Here is a 17,308-nt window from a genome sequence, read left to right as displayed (position 1 = left end):
CACTGACACCCATTGGGTGTATGTGAGGGACATGTGTTCATTTCCAAACTTACAGTTGGGGTTCTATCATGTTTTTGCCATTTCTAAGTGGGTGGATGCAATACTCAGGTGGGTGTTTGGCATTTGGAGGTTGACCATAAGGGCCAGGGATCTAGATTGTGGTGACATGTTGGCTGGGGGACATGAGTGGGGGCCTGGTGGAGGGTGCCCCTGGACTGCTGGGGGGTGGGGGCGATGGTAGACATGAGTGGGGGCCTGGTGGAGGGTGCCCCTGGATGCTGGGGGGTGGGGTGGTGGGAGACATGAGTGGGGGCCTGGTGGAGGCTGCCCCTGCACTGCTGGGGGGTGGGGTGGTGGGAAACATGAGTGGGGGCCTGGTGGAGGGTGCCCCTGGACTGCTGGGGGGTGGGGGCGATGGTAGACATGAGTGGGGGCCTGGTGGAGGGTGCCCCTGGATGCTGGGGGGTGGGGTGGTGGGAGACATGAGTGGGGGCCTGGTGGAGGCTGTCCCTGCACTGCTGGGGGGTGGGGTGGTGGGAAACATCAGTGGGGGCCTGGTGGAGGGTGCCCCTGGATGCTGGGGGGTGGGGGTGGTGGTAGACATGAGTGGGGGCCTGGTGGAGGCTGCCCCTGCACTGCTGGGGGGTGGGGGTGGTGGTAGACATGAGTGGGGGCCTGGTGGAGGGTGCCCCTGGATGCAGGGGGGTGGGGTTGCAGGAGGAGATGAGTTGGACATGAGTGGGAGCCTGGTGGAGGCTGCCCCTGCACTGTTGGGGGGTGGGGGTGATGGTAGACATGAGTGGGGGCCTGGTGGAGGCTGCCCCTGCACTGCTGGGGGGTGGGGTGGTGGGAGACATGAGTGGGGGCCTGGTGGAAGGTGCCCCTGGTGGCTGGGGGGTGGGGGTGGTGGTAGACATGAGTGGGGGCCTGGTGGAGGCTGCCCCTGCACTGCTGGGGGGTGGGGGTGATGGTAGACATGAGTGGGGGCCTGGTGGAGGGTGCCCCTGGATGCTGGGGATTGGGGGTGGTGGTAGACATGAGTGGGGGCCTGGTGGAGGCTGCCCCTGCACTGCTGGGGGGTGGGGGTGGTGGGAGACATGAGTGGGGGCCTGGTGGAGGCTGCCCCTGCACTGCTGGGGGGTGGGGGTGGTGGGAGACATGAGTGGCGGCCTGGTGGAGGGTGCCCCTGGATGCTGGGGGGTGGGGGTGGTGGGAGATATGAGTGGGGGCCTGGTGGAGTCTGCCCCTGCACTGCTGGGGGGTGGGGTGGTGGGAGACATGAGTGGGGGCCTGTTGGAGGGTGCCCCTGGTGGCTGGGGGTGGGGGTGGTGGTAGACATGAGTGGGGGCCTGGTGGAGGCTGCCCCTGCACTGCTGGGGGGCGGGGGTGCAGGGGGAAATGAGTGGGGGCCTGGTGGAGTGTGCCCCTGGATGCTGGAGGGTGGGGGTGGTGGGAGACATGAGTGGGGGCCTGGTGGAGGCTGCCCCTGCACTGCTGGGGGGTGGGGGTGGTGGTAGACATGAGTGGGGCCTGGTGGAGGGTGCCCCTGGATGCTGGGGGGTGGGGGTGGTGGGAGACATGAGTGGGGGCCTGGTGGAGGCTGCCCCTGGATGCTGGGGGTGGGGGTGCAGGGGGACATGAGTTGGACATGAGTGGGGGCCTGGTGGAGGCTGCCCCTGCACTGCTGGGGGGTGGGGGTGATGGTAGACATGAGTGGGGGCCTGGTGGAGGGTGCCCCTGGATGTTGGGGGGTGGGGGTGGTGGTAGACATGAGTGGGGGCCTTGTGGAGTCTGCCCCTGCACTGCTGGGGGGTGGGGGTGGTGGTATACATGAGTGGGGGCCTGGTGGAGGCTGCCCCTGCACTGCTGGGGGATGGGGGTGGTAGTAGACATGAGTGGGGGCCTGGTGGAGGCTGCCCCTGCACTGCTTGGGGGGTGGGGAGGGTGATAGACATGAGTGGGGGCCTGTGGAGGGTGCCCCTGGTGGCTGGGGGGTGGGGGTGGTGGTAGACATGAGTGGGGGCCTGGTGGAGGGTACCCCTGGATGGTGGGGGTGGGGGTGGTGTTAGACATGAGTGGGAGCCTGGTGGAGGGTGCCCCTGGATGCTGGGGGGTGGGGTGGTGGTAGACAGAAGTGGGGGCCTGGTGGAGGCTGCCCCTGCACTGCTGGGGGGGTGATGGTAGACATGAGTGGGGGCCTGGTGGAGGGTGTCCCTGGATGCTGGGGGGTGGGGGTGGTGGTAGACATGAGTGGGGGCCTGGTGGAGGGTTCCCCTTGATGCTTGGGGGTGGGGGTGGTGGGAGACATGAGTGGGGGCCTGGTGGATGGTGCCCCTGGTGGCTGGGGTGGGGGTGGTGGTAGACATGAGTGGGGGCCTGGTGGAGGCTGCCCCTGCACTGCTGGGGGGTGGGGTGATGGTAGACATGAGTGGGGGCCTGGTGGAGGATGCCCCTGGATGCTGGGGGGTGGGGGTGGTGGTAGACATGAGTGGGGGCCTGGTGGAGGGTGCCCCTGGTGGCTGGGGGTGGGGGTGGTGGTAGACATGAGTGGGGGCCTGGTGGAGGGTGCCCCTGGATGCTGGGGGGTGGGGGTGGTGGTAGACATGAGTGGGGGCCTGGTGGAGGGTGCCCCTGGATGCTGGGGGTTGGGGGTGCAGGGGGACATGAGTTGGACATGAGTGGGGGCCTGGTGGAGGCTGCCCCTGCCCTGCTGGGGGTGGGGGTGATGGTAGACATGAGTGGGGGCCTGGTGGTAGACATGAGTGGGGGCCTGGTGGAGGCTGCCCCTGCACTGCTGGGGGGTGGGGTGGTGGTAGACATGAGTGGGGGCTGGTGGAGGCTGCCCCTGCACTGCTGGGGGCTGGGGGTGGTAGTAGACATGAGTGGGGGCTGGTGGAGGCTGCCCCTGCACTGCTGGGGGGTGGGTGGGTGGTAGACATGAGTGGGGGCCTGGTGGAGGGTGCCCCTGGATGCTGGGGGGTGGGGGTGGTGGGAGACATGAGTGGGGGCCTGGTGGATGGTGCCCCTGGTGGCTGGGGGTTGGGGGTGGTGGTAGACATGAGTGGGGGCCTGGTGGAGGCTGCCCCTGCACTGCTGGGGGCTGGGGGTGATGGTAGACATGAGTGGGGGCCTGGTGGAGGGTGCCCCTGGATGCTGGGGGGTGGTGGTAGATGCGGAGCGGCAGCAGGCGGAAGAGGCACGGCTCACGATGGTCAGGGCGTAGAACTCCATGCCGAGGGCCCTGAGGCGTGCCGAGTGCCTCGAGGCAATCCGCAGGGAGTTTGGGGTGAACATGTGGACGGCCCTGTGGACCCTCGGGGCCATGGAGGAGGACCGCCTCCGGGACATTGAGCAGGAGTTCGATGATGCCCTGGCCCGGAACATCCCGAAGTGAGCCGTCGGACTAGCCCGCTGCCCTTGTAAATAGTTCTGTAGTTAGTGTTAGGTTTCCTTTGGTTTAGCATTTTTTTTTTTTACCTTTTGGACAATGGGCCACATTTATGTATATAGTTTTTTTTTTAGGTAGTGTTATAAGATAGGTTTCATTTCTTCGGTTGGGCTCATGGACCATGGATTGTTTATTTGTATATAGTTGACTTTAGGATTTTCATTTTTTTTATGATTTCCCCATGGAGCAATGGTTTTCGATTTTAATTTTCCATTGGATTTACTTTTGTGGACTGTGACTTTGGACACCTTTCATTTGCATTATGATTTGTGGTTTTGCATTATTTCACGTACCTGCTGTTTTTTTTCTTTTTTTAATTTCCATTATTGTTTGTTTATTTTTGATCCAATTTATGTTGCTTTTTATACATATTTTTTCTTCAAACTTCAATGTGTGGTATCATCCCATTGGTTTCATGCATATCATGATATGGGTTTTGACATTCACTGACACCCATTGGGTGTATGTGAGGGACATGTGTTCATTTCCAAACTTACAGTTGGGGTTCTATCATGTTTTTGCCATTTCTAAGTGGGTGGATGCAATACTCAGGTGGGTGTTTGGCATTTGGAGGTTGACCATAAGGGCCAGGGATCTAGATTGTGGTGACATGTTGGCTGGGGGACATGAGTGGGGGCCTGGTGGAGGGTGCCCCTGGACTGCTGGGGGGTGGGGGCGATGGTAGACATGAGTGGGGGCCTGGTGGAGGGTGCCCCTGGATGCTGGGGGGTGGGGTGGTGGGAGACATGAGTGGGGGCCTGGTGGAGGCTGCCCCTGCACTGCTGGGGGGTGGGGTGGTGGGAAACATGAGTGGGGGCCTGGTGGAGGGTGCCCCTGGACTGCTGGGGGGTGGGGGCGATGGTAGACATGAGTGGGGACCTGGTGGAGGGTGCCCCTGGATGCTGGGGGGTGGGGTGGTGGGAGACATGAGTGGGGGCCTGGTGGAGGCTGTCCCTGCACTGCTGGGGGGTGGGGTGGTGGGAACCATCAGTGGGGGCCTGGTGGAGGATGCCCCTGGATGCTGGGGGGTGGGGGTGGTGGTAGACATGAGTGGGGGCCTGGTGGAGGCTGCCCCTGCACTGCTGGGGGGTGGGGGTGCAGGGGGACATGAGTGGGGGCCTGGTGGAGGGTGCCCCTGGATGCTGGGGGGTGGGGGTGGTGGTAGACATGAGTGGGGGCCTGGTGGAGGGTGCCCCTGGATGCTGGGGGGTGGGGGTGGTGGTAGACATGAGTGGGGGCCTGGTGGAGGGTGCCCCTGGATGCTGGGGGGTGGGGTTGCAGGGGGAGATGAGTTGGACATGAGTGGGAGCCTGGTGGAGGCTGCCCCTGCACTGTTGGGGGGTGGGGGTGATGGTAGACATGAGTGGGGGCCTGGTGGAGGCTGCCCCTGCACTGCTGGGGGGTGGGGTGGTGGGAGACATGAGTGGGGGCCTGGTGGAAGGTGCCCCTGGTGGCTGGGGGGTGGGGGTGGTGGTAGACATGAGTGGGGGCCTGGTGGAGGCTGCCCCTGCACTGCTGGGGGGTGGGGGTGATGGTAGACATGAGTGGGGGCCTGGTGGATGGTGCCCCTGGATGCTGGGGGTTGGGAGTGGTGGTAGACATGAGTGGGGGCCTGGTGGAGGCTGCCCCTGCACTGCTGGGGGGTGGGGGTGGTGGGAGACATGAGTGGGGGCCTGGTGGAGGCTGCCCCTGCACTGCTGGGGGGTGGGGGTGGTGGGAGACATGAGTGACGGCCTGGTGGAGGGTGCCCCTGGATGCTGGGGGGTGGGGGTGGTGGGAGATATGAGTGGGGGCCTGGTGGAGTCTGCCCCTGCACTGCTGGGGGGTGGGGTGGTGGGAGACATGAGTGGGGGCCTGTTGGAGGGTGCCCCTGGTGGCTGGGGGGTGGGGGTGGTGGTAGACATGAGTGGGGGCCTGGTGGAGGCTGCCCCTGCACTGCTGGGGGGTGGGGAGGTGGGAGACATGAGTGGGGGCCTGTTGGAGGGTGCCCCTGGTGGCTGGGGGGTGGGGGTGGTGGTAGACATGAGTGGGGCCTGGTGGAGGGTGCCCCTGGATGCTGGGGGGTGGGGGTGGTGGGAGACATGAGTGGGGGCCTGGTGGAGGCTGCCCCTGGATGCTGGGGGTGGGGGTGCAGGGGGACATGAGTTGGACATGAGTGGGGGCCTGGTGGAGGCTGCCCCTGCACTGCTGGGGGGTGGGGGTGATGCTAGACATGAGTGGGGGCCTGGTGGAGGGTGCCCCTGGATGTTGGGGGGTGGGGGTGGTGGTAGACATGAGTGGGGGCCTTGTGGAGTCTGCCCCTGCACTGCTGGGGGGTGGGGGTGGTGGTATACATGAGTGGGGGCCTGGTGGAGGCTGCCCCTGCACTGCTGGGGGATGGGGTGGTAGTAGACATGAGTGGGGGCCTGGTGGAGGCTGCCCCTGCACTGCTTGGGGGGTGGGGAGGGTGGTAGACATGAGTGGGGGCCTGTGGAGGGTGCCCCTGGTGGCTGGGGGGTGGGGGTGGTGGTAGACATGAGTGGGGGCCTGGTGGAGGGTACCCCTGGATGGTGGGGGTGGGGGTGGTGTTAGACATGAGTGGGAGCCTGGTGGAGGGTGCCCCTGGATGCTGGGGGGTGGGGTGGTGGTAGACAGAAGTGGGGGCCTGGTGGAGGCTGCCCCTGCACTGCTGGGGGTGGGGGTGATGGTAGACATGAGTGGGGGCCTGGTGGAGGGTGTCCCTGGATGCTGGGGGGTGGGGGTGGTGGTAGACATGAGTGGGGGCCTGGTGGAGGGTTCCCCTTGATGCTTGGGGGTGGGGGTGGTGGGAGACATGAGTGGGGGCCTGGTGGATGGTGCCCCTGGTGGCTGGGGTGGGGGTGGTGGTAGACATGAGTGGGGGCCTGGTAGAGGCTGCCCCTGCACTGCTGGGGGGTGGGGTGATGGTAGACATGAGTGGGAGCCTGGTGGAGGATGCCCCTGGATGCTGGGGGGTGGGGGTGGTGGTAGACATGAGTGGGGGCCTGGTGGAGGGTGCCCCTGGTGGCTGGGGGTGGGGGTGGTGGTAGACATGAGTGGGGGCCTGGTGGAGGGTGCCCCTGCACTGCTGGGGGGTGGGGGTGCAGGGGGACATGAGTGGGGGCCTGGTGGAGGGTGCCCCTGGATGCTGGGGGGTGGGGGTGGTGGTAGACATGAGTGGGGGCCTGGTGGAGGGTGCCCCTGGATGCTGGGGGTTGGGGGTGCAGGGGGACATGAGTTGGACATGAGTGGGGGCCTGGTGGAGGCTGCCCCTGCACTGCTGGGGGGTGGGGTGGTGGTAGACATGAGTGGGGGCTGGTGGAGGCTGCCCCTGCACTGCTGGGGGCTGGGGGTGGTAGTAGACATGAGTGGGGGCTGGTGGAGGCTGCCCCTGCACTGCTGGGGGGTGGGTGGGTGGTAGACATGAGTGGGGGCCTGGTGGAGGGTGCCCCTGGATGCTGGGGGGTGGGGGTGGTGGGAGACATGAGTGGGGGCCTGGTGGATGGTGCCCCTGGTGGCTGGGGGTTGGGGGTGGTGGTAGACATGAGTGGGGGCCTGGTGGAGGCTGCCCCTGCACTGCTGGGGGCTGGGGGTGATGGTAGACATGAGTGGGGGCCTGGTGGAGGGTGCCCCTGGATGCTGGGGGGTGGTGGTAGATGCGGAGCGGCAGCAGGCGGAAGAGGCACGGCTCACGATGGTCAGGGCGGAGAACTCCATGCCGAGGGCCCTGATGCGTGCCGAGTGCCTCGAGGCAATCCGCAGGGAGTTTGGGGTGAACATGTGGACGGCCCTGTGGACCCTCGGGGCCATGGAGGAGGACCGCCTCCGGGACATTGAGCAGGAGTTCGATGATCAACTGGCCCGGAACATCCCGAAGTGAGCCGTCGGACTAGCCCGCTGCCCTTGTAAATAGTTCTGTAGTTAGTGTTAGGTTTCCTTTGGTTTAGCATTTTTTTTTTTCACCTTTTGGACAATGGGCCACATTTATGTATATAGTTTTTTTTTTAGGTAGTGTTATAAGATAGGTTTCATTTCTTCGGTTGGGCTCATGGACCCTGGATTGTTTATTTGTATATAGTTGACTTTAGGATTTTCATTTTTTTTATGATTTCCCCATGGAGCAATGGTTTTCGATTTTAATTTTCCATTGGATTTACTTTTGTGGACTGTGACCTTGGACACCTTTCATTTGCATTATGATTTGTGGTTTTGCATTATTTCACGTACCTGCTGTTTTTTTTCTTTTTTTAATTTCCATTATTGTTTGTTTATTTTTGATCCAATTTATGTTGCTTTTTATACATATTTTTTCTTCAAACTTCAATGTGTGGTATCATCCCATTGGTTTCATGCATATCATGATATGGGTTTTGACATTCACTGACACCTATTGGGTGTATGTGAGGGACATGTGTTCATTTCCAAACTTACAGTTGGGGTTCTATCATGTTTTTGCCATTTCTAAGTGGGTGGATGCAATACTCAGGTGGGTGTTTGGCATTTGGAGGTTGACCAAAAGGGCCAGGGATCTAGATTGTGGTGACATGTTGGCTGGGGGACATGAGTGGGGGCCTGGTGGAGGGTGCCCCTGGACTGCTGGGGGGTGGGGGCGATGGTAGACATGAGTGGGGGCCTGGTGGAGGGTGCCCCTGGATGCTGGGGAGTGGGGTGGTGGGAGACATGAGTGGGGGCCTGGTGGAGGCTGCCCCTGCACTGCTGGGGGGTGGGGTGGTGGGAAACATGAGTGGGGGCCTGGTGGAGGGTGCCCCTGGACTGCTGGGGGGTGGGGGCGATGGTAGACATGAGTGGGGGCCTGGTGGAGGGTGCCCCTGGATGCTGGGGGGTGGGGTGATGGGAGACATGAGTGGGGGCCTGGTGGAGGCTGTCCCTGCACTGCTGGGGGGTGGGGTGGTGGGAAACATCAGTGGGGGCCTGGTGGAGGGTGCCCCTGGATGCTGGGGGGTGGGGGTGGTGGTAGACATGAGTGGGGGCCTGGTGGAGGCTGCCCCTGCACTGCTGGGGGGTGGGGGTGCAGGGGGACATGAGTGGGGGCCTGGTGGAGGGTGCCCCTGGATGCTGGGGGGTGGGGGTGGTGGTAGACATGAGTGGGGGCCTGGTGGAGGGTGCCCCTGGATGCTGGGGGGTGGGGGTGGTGGTAGACATGAGTGGGGGCCTGGTGGAGGGTGCCCCTGGATGCTGGGGGGTGGGGTTGCAGGGGGAGATGAGTTGGACATGAGTGGGAGCCTGGTGGAGGATGCCCCTGCACTGTTGGGGGGTGGGGGTGATGGTAGACATGAGTGGGGGCCTGGTGGAGGCTGCCCCTGCACTGCTGGGGGGTGGGGTGGTGGGAGACATGAGTGGGGGCCTGGTGGAAGGTGCCCCTGGTGGCTGGGGGGTGGGGGTGGTGGTAGACATGAGTGGGGGCCTGGTGGAGGCTGCCCCTGCACTGCTGGGGGGTGGGGGTGATGGTAGACATGAGTGGGGGCCTGGTGGAGGGTGCCCCTGGATGCTGGGGGTTGGGGGTGGTGGTAGACATGAGTGGGGGCCTGGTGGAGGCTGCCCCTGCACTGCTGGGGGGTGGGGGTGGTGGGAGACATGAGTGGGGGCCTGGTGGAGGCTGCCCCTGCACTGCTGGGGGGTGGGGGTGGTGGGAGACATGAGTGGCGGCCTGGTGGAGGGTGCCCCTGGATGCTGGGGGGTGGGGGTGGTGGGAGATATGAGTGGGGGCCTGGTGGAGTCTGCCCCTGCACTGCTGGGGGGTGGGGTGGTGGGAGACATGAGTGGGGGCCTGTTGGAGGGTGCCCCTGGTGGCTGGGGGGTGGGGGTGGTGGTAGACATGAGTGGGGGCCTGGTGGAGGCTGCCCCTGCACTGCTGGGGGGCGGGGGTGCAGGGGGAAATGAGTGGGGGCCTGGTGGAGGGTGCCCCTGGATGCTGGAGGGTGGGGGTGGTGGGAGACATGAGTGGGGGCCTGGTGGAGGCTGCCCCTGCACTGCTGGGGGGTGGGGGTGGTGGTAGACATGAGTGGGGCCTGGTGGAGGGTGCCCCTGGATGCTGGGGGGTGGGGGTGGTGGGAGACATGAGTGGGGGCCTGGTGGAGGCTGCCCCTGGATGCTGGGGGTGGGGGTGCAGGGGGACATGAGTTGGACATGAGTGGGGGCCTGGTGGAGGCTGCCCCTGCACTGCTGGGGGGTGGGGGTGATGGTAGACATGCGTGGGGGCCTGGTGGAGGGTGCCCCTGGATGTTGGGGGGTGGGGGTGGTGGTAGACATGAGTGGGGGCCTTGTGGAGTCTGCCCCTGCACTGCTGGGGGGTGGGGGTGGTGGTATACATGAGTGGGGGCCTGGTGGAGGCTGCCCCTGCACTGCTGGGGGATGGGGGTGGTAGTAGACATGAGTGGGGGCCTGGTGGAGGCTGCCCCTGCACTGCTTGGGGGGTGGGGAGGGTGGTAGACATGAGTGGGGGCCTGTGGAGGGTGCCCCTGGTGGCTGGGGGGTGGGGGTGGTGGTAGACATGAGTGGGGGCCTGGTGGAGGGTACCCCTGGATGGTGGGGGTGGGGGTGGTGGTAGACATGAGTGGGAGCCTGGTGGAGGGTGCCCCTGGATGCTGGGGGGTGGGGTGGTGGTAGACAGAAGTGGGGGCCTGGTGGAGGCTGCCCCTGCACTGCTGGGGGGTGATGGTAGACATGAGTGGGGGCCTGGTGGAGGGTGTCCCTGGATGCTGGGGGGTGGGGGTGGTGGTAGACATGAGTGGGGGCCTGGTGGAGGGTTCCCCTTGATGCTTGGGGGTGGGGGTGGTGGGAGACATGAGTGGGGGCCTGGTGGATGGTGCCCCTGGTGGCTGGGGTGGGGGTGGTGGTAGACATGAGTGGGGGCCTGGTGGAGGCTGCCCCTGCACTGCTGGGGGGTGGGGTGATGGTAGACATGAGTGGGGGCCTGGTGGAGGATGCCCCTGGATGCTGGGGGGTGGGGGTGGTGGTAGACATGAGTGGGGGCCTGGTGGAGGGTGCCCCTGGTGGCTGGGGGTGGGGGTGGTGGTAGACATGAGTGGGGGCCTGGTGGAGGGTGCCCCTGCACTGCTGGGGGGTGGGGGTGCAGGGGGACATGAGTGGGGGCCTGGTGGAGGGTGCCCCTGGATGCTGGGGGGTGGGGGTGGTGGTAGACATCAGTGGGGGCCTGGTGGAGGGTGCCCCTGGATGCTGGGGGTTGGGGGTGCAGGGGGACATGAGTTGGACATGAGTGGGGGCCTGGTGGCGGCTGCCCCTGCCCTGCTGGGGGGTGGGGGTGATGGTAGACATGAGTGGGGGCCTGGTGGTAGACATGAGTGGGGGCCTGGTGGAGGCTGCCCCTGCACTGCTGGGGGGCGGGGTGGTGGTAGACATGAGTGGGGGCTGGTGGAGGCTGCCCCTGCACTGCTGGGGGCTGGGGGTGGTAGTAGACATGAGTGGGGGCTGGTGGAGGCTGCCCCTGCACTGCTGGGGGGTGGGTGGGTGGTAGACATGAGTGGGGGCCTGGTGGAGGGTGCCCCTGGATGCTGGGGGGTGGGGGTGGTGGGAGACATGAGTGGGGGCCTGGTGGATGGTGCCCCTGGTGGCTGGGGGTTGGGGGTGGTGGTAGACATGAGTGGGGGCCTGGTGGAGGCTGCCCCTGCACTGCTGGGGGCTGGGGGTGATGGTAGACATGAGTGGGGGCCTGGTGGGGGGTGCCCCTGGATGCTGGGGGGTGGTGGTAGATGCGGAGCGGCAGCAGGCGGAAGAGGCACGGCTCACGATGGTCAGGGCGGAGAACTCCATGCCGAGGGCCCTGAGGCGTGCCGAGTGCCTCGAGGCAATCCGCAGGGAGTTTGGGGTGAACATGTGGACGGCCCTGTGGACCCTCGGGGCCATGGAGGAGGACCGCCTCCGGGACATTGAGCAGGAGTTCGATGATGCCTTGGCCCGGAACATCCCGAAGTGAGCCGTCGGACTAGCCCGCTGCCCTTGTAAATAGTTCTGTAGTTAGTGTTAGGTTTCCTTTGGTTTAGCATTTTTTTTTTACCTTTTGGACAATGGGCCACATTTTTGTATATAGTTTTTTTTTTTAGGTAGTGTTATTAGATAGGTTTCATTTCTTCGGTTGGGCTCATGGACCCTGGATTGTTTATCTGTATATAGTTGACTTTAGGATTTTCATTTTTTTTTATGATTTCCCCATGGAGCAATGGTTTTCGATTTTAATTTTCCATTGGATTTACTTTTGTGGACTGTGACTTTGGACACCTTTCATTTGCATTATGATTTATGGTTTTGCATTATTTCACGTACCTGCTGTTTTTTTTTCTTTTTTTAATTTCCATTATTGTTTGTTTATTTTTTATTCAATTTATGTTGCTTTTAATACATATTTTTTCTTCAAACTTCAATGTGTGGTATCATCCCATTGGTTTCATGCATATCATGATATGGGTTTTGACATTCACTGACACCCATTGGGTGTATGTGAGGGACATGTGTTCATTTCCAAACTTACAGTTGGGGTTCTATCATGTTTTTGCCATTTCTAAGTGGGTGGATGCAATACTCAGGTGGGTGTTTGGCATTTGGAGGTTGACCATAAGGGCCAGGGATCTAGATTGTGGTGACATGTTGGCTGGGGGACATGAGTGGGGGCCTGGTGGAGGGTGCCCCTGGACTGCTGGGGGGTGGGGGCGATGGTAGACATGAGTGGGGGCCTGGTGGAGGGTGCCCCTGGATGCTGGGGGGTGGGGTGGTGGGAGCCATGAGTGGGGGCCTGGTGGAGGCTGCCCCTGCACTGCTGGGGGGTGGGGTGGTGGGAAACATGAGTGGGGGCCTGGTGGAGGGTGCCCCTGGACTGCTGGGGGGTGGGGGTGATGGTAGACATGAGTGGGGGCCTGGTGGAGGGTGCCCCTGGATGCTGGGGGGTGGGGTGGTGGGAGACATGAGTGGGGGCCTGGTGGAGGCTGCCCCTGCACTGCTGGGGGGTGGGGTGGTGGGAAACATGAGTGGGGGCCTGGTGGAGGGTGCCCCTGGATGCTGGGGGGTGGAGGTGGTGGTAGACATGAGTGGGGCCTGGTGGAGGCTGCCCCTGCACTGCTGGGGGGTGGGGGTGCAGGGGGACATGAGTGGGGGCCTGGTGGAGGGTGCCCCTGGATGCTGGGGGGTGGGGGTGGTGGTAGACATGAGTGGGGGCCTGGTGGAGGGTGCCCCTGGATGCTGGGGGGTGGGGGTGATGGTAGACATGAGTGGGGGCCTGGTGGAGGGTGCCCCTGGATGCTGGGGGGTGGGGTTGCAGGGGGAGATGAGTTGGACATGAGTGGGAGCCTGGTGGAGGCTGCCCCTGCACTGCTGGGGGGTGGGGGTGATGGTAGACATGAGTGGGGGCCTGGTGGAGGCTGCCCCTGCACTGCTGGGGGGTGGGGTGGTGGGAGACATGAGTGGGGGCCTGGTGGAAGGTGCCCCTGGTGGCTGGGGGGTGGGGGTGGTGGTAGACATGAGTGGGGGCCTGGTGGAGGCTGCCCCTGCACTGCTGGGGGGTGGGGGTGATGGTAGACATGAGTGGGGGCCTGGTGGAGGGTGCCCCTGGATGCTGGGGGTTGGGGGTGGTGGTAGACATGAGTGGGGGCCTGGTGGAGGCTGCCCCTGCACTGCTGGGGGTTGGGGGTGGTGGGAGACATGAGTGGGGGCCTGGTGGAGGCTGCCCCTGCACTGCTGGGGGGTGGGGGTGGTGGGAGTCATGAGTGGGGGCCTGGTGGAGGGTGCCCCTGGATGCTGGGGGGTGGGGGTGGTGGGAGATATGAGTGGGGGCCTGGTGGAGTCTGCCCCTGCACTGCTGTGGGGTGGGGTGGTGGGAGACATGAGTGGGGGCCTGGTGGAGGCTGCCCCTGCACTGCTGGGGGGTGGGGGTGCAGGGGGACATGAGTGGGGGCCTGGTGGAGGGTGCCCCTGGATGCTGGAGGGTGGGGGTGGTGGGAGACATGAGTGGGGGCCTGGTGGAGGCTGCCCCTGCACTGCTGGGGGGTGGGGGTGGTGGTAGACATGAGTGGGGCCTGGTGGAGGGTGCCCCTGGATGCTGGGGGGTGGGGGTGGTGGGAGACATGAGTGGGGGCCTAGTGGAGGCTGCCCCTGGATGCTGGGGGTGGGGGTGCAGGGGGACATGAGTTGGACATGAGTGGGGGCCTGGTGGAGGCTGCCCCTGCACTGCTGGGGGGTGGGGGTGATGGTAGACATGAGTGGGGGCCTGGTGGAGGGTGCCCCTGGATGTTGGGGGGTGGGGGTGGTGGTAGACATGAGTGGGGGCCTTGTGGAGTCTGCCCCTGCACTGCTGGGGGGTGGGGGTGGTGGTATACATGAGTGGGGGCCTGGTGGAGGCTGCCCCTGCACTGCTGGGGGATGGGGGTGGTAGTAGACATGAGTGGGGGGCTGGTGGAGGCTGCCCCTGCACTGCTTGGGGGGTGGGGAGGGTGGTAGACATGAGTGGGGGCCTGTGGAGGGTGCCCCTGGTGGCTGGGGGGTGGGGGTGGTGGTAGACATGAGTGGGGGCCTGGTGGAGGGTACCCCTGGATGCTGGGGGTGGGGGTGGTGGTAGACATGAGTGGGGGCCTGGTGGAGGGTGCCCCTGGATGCTGGGGGGTGGGGTGGTGGTAGACAGAAGTGGGGGCCTGGTGGAGGCTGCCCCTGCACTGCTGGGGGTGGGGGTGATGGTAGACATGAGTGGGGGCCTGGTGGAGGGTGCCCCTGGATGTTGGGGGGTAGGGGTGGTGATAGACATGAGTGGGGGCCTTGTGGAGTCTGCCCCTGCACTGCTGGGGGGTGGGGTGGTGGTATACATGAGTGGGGGCCTGGTGGAGGCTGCCCCTGCACTGCTGGGGGATGGGGGTGGTAGTAGACATGAGTGGGGGCCTGGTGGAGGCTGCCCCTGCACTGCTTGGGGGGTGGGGAGGGTGGTAGACATGAGTGGGGGCCTGTGGAGGGTGCCCCTGGTGGCTGGGGGGTGGGGGTGGTGGTAGACATGAGTGGGGGCCTGGTGGAGGGTACCCCTGGATGCTGGGGGTGGGGGTGGTGGTAGACATGAGTGGGGGCCTGGTGGAGGGTGCCCCTGGATGCTGGGTGGTGGGGTGGTGGTAGACAGAAGTGGGGGCCTGGTGGAGGCTGCCCCTGCACTGCTGGGGGTGGGGGGTGATGGTAGACATGAGTGGGGGCCTGGTGGAGGGTGTCCCTGGATGCTGGGGGTGGGGGTGGTGGTAGACATGAGTGGGGGCCTGGTGGAGGGTTCCCCTTGATGCTTGGGGGTGGGGGTGGTGGGAGACATGAGTGGGGGCCTGGTGGAGGGTCCCCCTGGTGGCTGGGGGTGGGGGTGGTGGTAGACATGAGTGGGGGCCTGGTGGAGGCTGCCCCTGCACTGCTGGGGGGTGGGGTGATGGTAGACATGAGTGGGGCCTGGTGGAGGATGCCCCTGGATGCTGGGGGGTGGGGGTGGTGGTAGACATGAGTGGGGGCCTGGTGGAGGGTGCCCCTGGTGGCTGGGCGGTGGGGGTGGTGGTAGACATGAGTGGGGGCCTGGTGGAGGCTGCCCCTGCACTGCTGGGGGGTGGGGGTGATGGTAGACATGAGTGGGGGCCTGGTGGAGGGTGCCCCTGGATGCTGGGGGTTGGGGGTGGTGGTAGACATGAGTGGGGGCCTGGTGGAGGCTGCCCCTGCACTGCTGGGGGGTGGGGGTGGTGGGAGACATGAGTGGGGGCCTGGTGGAGGCTGCCCCTGCACTGCTGGGGGGTGGGGTGGTGGGAGACATGAGTGGGGGCCTGGTGGAGGGTGCCCCTGGATGCTGGGGGGTGGGGGTGGTGGGAGATATGAGTGGGGGCCTGGTGGAGTCTGCCCCTGCACTGCTGGGGGGTGGGGTGGTGGGAGACATGAGTGGGGGCCTGTTGGAGGGTGCCCCTGGTGGCTGGGGGGTGGGGGTGGTGGTAGACATGAGTGGGGCCTGGTGGAGGCTGCCCCTGCACTGCTGGGGGGTGGGGTGCAGGGGGACATGAGTGGGGGCCTGGTGGAAGGTGCCCCTGGATGCTGGAGGGTGGGGGTGGTGGGAGACATGAGTGGGGGCCTGGTGGAGGCTGCCCCTGCACTGCTGGGGGGTGGGGGTGGTGGTAGACATGAGTGGGGCCTGGTGGAGGGTGCCCCTGGATGCTGGGGGGTGGGGGTGGTGGGAGACATGAGTGGGGGCCTGGTGGAGGCTGCCCCTGGATGCTGGGGGTGGGGGCGCAGGGGGACATGAGTTGGACATGAGTGGGGGCCTGGTGGAGGCTGCCCCTGCACTGCTGGGGGGTGGGGGTGAGGGTAGACATGAGTGGGGGCCTGGTGGAGGGTGCCCCTGGATGTTGGGGGGTGGGGGTGGTGGTAGACATGAGTGGGGGCCTTGTGGAGTCTGCCCCTGCACTGCTGGGGGGTGGGGGTGGTGGTATACATGAGTGGGGGCCTGGTGGAGGCTGCCCCTGCACTGCTGGGGGATGGGGGTGGTAGTAGACATGAGTGGGGGCCTGGTGGAGGCTGCCCCTGCACTGCTTGGGGGATGGGGAGGGTGGTAGACATGAGTGGGGGCCTGTGGAGGGTGCCCCTGGTGGCTGGGGGGTGGGGGTGGTGGTAGACATGAGTGGGGGCCTGGTGGAGGGTACCCCTGGATGCTGGGGGTGGGGGTGGTGGTAGACAGAAGTGGGGGCCTGGTGGAGGCTGCCCCTGCACTGCTGGGGGTGGGGGTGATGGTAGACATGAGTGGGGGCCTGGTGGAGGGTGTCCCTGGATGCTGGGGGGTGGGGGTGGTGGTAGACATGAGTGGGGGCCTGGTGGAGGGTTCCCTTTGATGCTTGGGGGTGGGGGTGGTGGGAGACATGAGTGGGGGCCTGGTGGAGGGTGCCCCTGGTGGCTGGGGGTGGGGGTGGTGGTAGACATGAGTGGGGGCCTGGTGGAGGGTGCCCCTGGATGTTGGGGGGTGGGGGTGGTGGTAGACATGTGTGGGGGCCTTGTGGAGTCTGCCCCTGCACTGCTGGGGGGTGGGGGTGGTGGTATACATGAGTGGGGGCCTGGTGGAGGCTGCCCCTGCACTGCTGGGGGATGGGGGTGGTAGTAGACATGAGTGGGTGCCTGGTGGAGGCTGCCCCTGCACTGCTTGGGGGGTGGGGAGGGTGGTAGACATGAGTGGGGGTCTGTGGAGGGTGCCCCTGGTGGCTGGGGGGTGGGGGTGGTGGTAGACATGAGTGGGGGCCTGGTGGAGGGTACCCCTGGATGCTGGGGGTGGGGGTGGTGGTAGACAGAAGTGGGGGCCTGGTGGAGGCTGCCCCTGCACTGCTGGGGGTGGGGGTGATGGTAGACATGAGTGGGGGCCTGGTGGAGGGTGTCCCTGGATGCTGGGGGGTGGGGGTGGTGGTAGACATGAGTGGGGGCCTGGTGGAGGGTTCCCCTTGATGCTTGGGGGTGGGGGTGGTGGGAGACATGAGTGGGGGCCTGGTGGAGGGTCCCCCTGGTGGCTGGGGGTGGGGGTGGTGGTAGACATGAGTGGGGGCCTGGTGGAGGCTGCCCCTGCACTGCTGGGGGGTGGGGTGATGGTAGACATGAGTGGGGGCCTGGTGGAGGATGCCCCTGGATGCTGGGGGGTGGGGGTGGTGGTAGACATGAGTGGGGGCCTGGTGGAGGGTGCCCCTGGTGGCTGGGCGGTGGGGGTGGTGGTAGACATGAGTGGGGGCCTGGTGGAGGCTGCCCCTGCACTGCTGGGGGGTGGGGGTGATGGTAGACATGAGTGGGGGCCTGGTGGAGGGTGCCCCTGGATGCTGGGGGTTGGGGGTGGTGGTAGACATGAGTGGGGGCCTGGTGGAGGCTGCC

General features: G+C 65.0%; 1 protein-coding gene across 1 annotated transcript in view; it reads right to left on the bottom strand.

Annotated features, from left to right (window-relative positions):
* The window catches only part of VWA5B1 (von Willebrand factor A domain containing 5B1), a 1,692,038-nt gene that overhangs the window by 412,065 nt on the left and 1,262,665 nt on the right, over window positions 1-17,308 (bottom strand). The gene's annotated exons all lie outside the window — the stretch shown is intronic.

Source organism: Ambystoma mexicanum, chromosome 8 (genome assembly GCF_040938575.1).
Source record: "Ambystoma mexicanum isolate Mex_15411 chromosome 8, UKY_AmexF1_1, whole genome shotgun sequence".
NCBI classification, from domain to species: domain Eukaryota; kingdom Metazoa; phylum Chordata; class Amphibia; order Caudata; family Ambystomatidae; genus Ambystoma; species Ambystoma mexicanum.
Note: the sequence above shows the minus strand (reverse complement) of the source record. Positions and strands in the feature narration are given on the sequence as shown.